This window comes from Gymnodraco acuticeps, unplaced genomic scaffold (genome assembly GCF_902827175.1).
Source record: "Gymnodraco acuticeps unplaced genomic scaffold, fGymAcu1.1, whole genome shotgun sequence".
NCBI classification, from domain to species: Eukaryota; Metazoa; Chordata; class Actinopteri; order Perciformes; family Bathydraconidae; genus Gymnodraco; species Gymnodraco acuticeps.
The window spans coordinates 98530-103073 of record NW_022992075.1 but is presented as its reverse complement, the minus strand read 5'-3'; positions in this window follow the sequence as shown (position 1 = coordinate 103073).

Below are 4544 nucleotides of genomic sequence, written 5' to 3'. Positions count from 1 at the left end.
AGAGGGGACACATGTTGATGTGGAGGAGACATGAAGAAGAGGGGACACGTGTTGATGTAGAAGAGACATGGAGAAGAGGGGACACATGTTGATGTAGAAGAGACATGAAGAAGAGGGGACACATGTTGATGTAGAAGAGACATGGAGAAGAGGGGACACATGTTGATGTAGAAGAGACATGAAGAAGAGGGGACACATGTTGATGTAGAAGAGACATGGAGAAGAGGGGACACATGTTGATGAAGAAGAGACATGAAGAAGAGGGGACACGTGTTGATGTAGAAGAGACATGAAGAAGAGGGGACACGTGTTGATGAAGAAGAGACATGAAGAAGAGGGGACACATGTTGATGTAGAAGAGACATGGAGAAGAGGGGACACATGTTGATGTAGAAGAGACATGAAGAAGAGGGGACACGTGTTGATGAAGAAGAGACATGAAGAAGAGGGGACACATGTTGATGTGGAAGAGACATGAAGAAGAGGGGACACATGTTGATGTAGAAGAGACATGAAGAAGAGGGGACACATGTTGATGTAGAAGAGACATGAAGAAGAGGGGACACATGTTGATGTAGAAGAGTCATGAAGAAGAGGGGACACATGTTGATGTAGAAGAGACATGAAGAAGAGGGGACACATGTTGATGTAGAAGAGACATGAAGAAGAGGGGACACATGTTGATGTAGAAGAGTCATGAAGAAGAGGGGACACATGTTGATGTAGAAGAGACATGAAGAAGAGGGGACACATGTTGATGTAGAAGAGACATGAAGAAGAGGGGACACATGTTGATGTAGAAGAGACATGAAGAAGAGGGGACACATGCTGATGTAGAAGAGACATGAAGAAGAGGGGACACATGTTGATGTAGAGGAGACATGAAGAAGAGGGGACACATGGTGATGTAGAAGACACATGAAGAAGAGGGGACACATGTTGATGTAGAGGAGACATGAAGAAGAGGGGACACATGCTGATGTAGAAGACACATGAAGAAGAGGGGACACATGTTGATGTAGAGGAGACATGAAGAAGAGGGGACACATGTTGATGTAGAAGAGACATGAAGAAGAGGGGACACATGTTGAAGTGGAAGAGACATGGAGAAGAGGGGACACATGTTGATGTAGAAGAGACATGAAGAAGAGGGGACACATGTTGATGTAGAAGAGACATGAAGAAGTGGATTTTGCATCCTTTTAAAGAGGATATATAATCCTCATGTTCAGGTATTTGTACTTTGTGCCTCGAAAGTACACAAAGATTAGCATATGTGACCCACACAAAGTGTGTGATCACAATTGTATGTTTATATTTAATATCATTTTATATTACCTGTTTAACAATGGACAGCAGGGGGCAGTAGATGGCAGAGTAACACTGCCGTAAAGGGGTTTGTTATTATTTACGCGTCTACCGTAAAATGTCTGACCTGATGACGGAGCTGTCGTTAGCTTGCCATTCTGGCAAGATCCGCCAAACGAGCAGTAAAAGGAATTCTCTGCTCATAATTTCTCGTGTTTTACAGGTCAGTAATGTGTACAGATTGTCACAAATGTTATAAATCACAATGTCTTAAGTTTGAAGTGGTGTTTAGATGTTGTTTATTATGTTTAATGCCGTGTAGAAGACCACCTCGTGGTGGCTGTGTGTGTATGTGTAATGGCGGTCGCTAGTGATACAAGTGAATTGTTTATAGCTAAGAAGTGTTTTAGGTGTGTTTTGTATGGTCTATGGGTGCTATGGTCAGTCATAATTTAATTATTATAAATGCGTGTTGCTTGATGCTAATGCTAGCATATATTAGACCAATGCTAATACTTTGCCTGAAAAGGTAATTAACAGTGTTTGAATACAGCACCAATATCTGTTTTGAAGCAGTACATGCTTATTTGGAGTCATGATGTTAATGACACTTGGTTATACACAAATGTGTTTATTTTTGAATACTTCAAGCATACAAGTATATTTTGAAGACATGAACATGTCTTTATATTGAGAGCAGTAAAGGGCAAGGACAATTGTGTTTTGTGCCAATTGTTAATAAATTCTGGCAAGATCCGCCAAACGAGCAGTAAAAGGAATTCTCTGCTCATAATTTCTCGTGTTTTACAGGAAATACTATCTGTCATCGCGCCCTGCATAGCGGGGCCTGTTACACATACATGTATAAGTACAACATCTAAAATGACTCTTCATGCAGAACGACCAGATGCATTAATGTGATCATCATTTTTAATTGTGCAGCTGGTAAACTTGAAGGACTTCTTATACTGCCGGGTATCTTAAAGTATAATTAATTGCATGGACCTGCAAAGTAACTAGTTTTGTCACGTAATTGTTGTGGGGTTAAAAGCACAATATTTGCCTCCAAAATGTAGTGGAGTAGAAGTTTGAAGTATCATATAAATACTCCAGTAAAGTCCAAATTGTACTTAGGAACAGTATTTAAGTGAATGTACAGTATTACATTCCAAGTCATGTCATTGCAAACCTGTTTCCAACTAAATGATATGCCCACAAAACTAATCTACAATCTGTTTTTGTATTTTTTATTATGCGTGGTTAATTCTGTAAATGCTACATGAAAACAACCTCGCAATTTTAAATAAAGAGAATATATTATGCACATTTTCATGGTTCATATTTGTATGTTGTGTTTCTACTGTGACATGTTTCCAATGGAGGCATTTCAGGCAGGTCTGGTAGAGGTTTGTCTATAACAAAATGATGTTCCCACACAACGTGTTTTGTGTATATGTAGTTAATGTAAATTGACAGCGAAGAGTACTTGTTAAGGGTGAGAAACACATCATATCAACATGTATTGCGTTGTTTAATGTCACGGTGTATGAAGCAGGTAGGACCCAAATGCAGATTAAAGTGAGAATTCCTTTATTTCAAGGCTAGGTGATAACAAAGACAAAACAGAACACTCACCGACGAACTAGTCATGACAAAAGACGAACCGACAAAGACAGACAGAAAAACCAGAACTTAAATACACACAAGACTAATCACACAAACAAGACACAGGTGAGGAGGGAGGAGAAAACACAAGGACACCAGGTGAACACAATCGGGTAATCAGACACACCAGGGAAACTAACGACAGGGAACCACAGACAGATCCAAACAAGACAAAACACAACGCAGACAGAAAACCAAAAACAGATATAGACAAGACAAAACACCACAAAGACAGATCGTGACATTTAATGCATGCAGTCCTGAGGGTTTTATACACAGTTCTGTACTCAGAAGAATAACCAAATACATGATGCTGAGTAGTTAAAAAAAATCCCGTTTCTGATCTTGCGCAGCTATAAAACAAGGCTGTGTCTTTGGCAATCAAGTGGATTTGGAAGCACTGATTGCATAATACCACATACAGCGTGCATGCAAACCCTCGACTACATCCAGTGAACCAACAGATCTGGAGTCAGATGGAGAGAGGGTGACTCAGGCTCTCCTCTCTTCCCATCCCTCTCCATCTGGTTTGTGTTTGTGTGGAGGTCTCCCATCCTGCACCGACAAACCCCAAATGCTGCTGGTGCCAAATCCAGAGCGAGAGAGTGGAGGTTCCCTGGACATGAGGTAGAAACATGTTCCCTTACTGAGATATGGTGGACTGGAAGGAGCTTTGGCATGAAGGGAAAACGCATTACATGCAGAGGTGGGAAGTAGTGGAGTACAAATACTTTGTTACTGTACTTAAGTACATGTTTCTGGTACCAGTACTTTACTCCACTACTTATTTTTCTGACGACTTTTTACTTTGACTTCTGACATTTTGAACACAAATACCTGTACTTTCTACTTCTGACATTTTGAACACAAATACCTGTACTTTCTACTTCTTACATGTTGAACACAAATACCTGTACTTTCTACTTCTTACATGTTGAACACAAATACCTGTACTTTCTACTTCTTACATTTTGAACACAAATACTTGTACTTTCTACTTCTCACATGTTGAACTCAAATATCTGTACTTTCTACTTCTCACATGTTGAACTCAAATACCTGTACTTTCTACTTCTCACATGTTGAACACAAATACCTGTACTTTCTACTTCTCACATGTTGAACTCAAATACCTGTACTTTCTACTTCTTACATGTTGAACCCAAATACCTGTACTTTCTACTTCTTACATGTTGAACCCAAATACCTGTACTTTCTACTTCTCACATGTTGAACACAAATACCTGTACTTTCTACTTCTCACATGTTGAACACAATACCTGTACTTTCTACTTCTCACATGTTGAACACAAATACCTGTACTTTCTACTTCTCACATGTTGAACTCAAATACCTGTACTTTCTACTTCTTACATGTTGAACACAAATACCTGTACTTTCTACTTCTTACATTTTGAACACAAATACCTGTACTTTCTACTTCTTACATGTTGAACACAAATACCTGTACTTTCTACTTCTTACATGTTGAACACAAATACCTGTACTTTCTACTTCTCACATGTTGAACACAAATACCTGTACTTTCTACTTCTCACATGTTGAACACA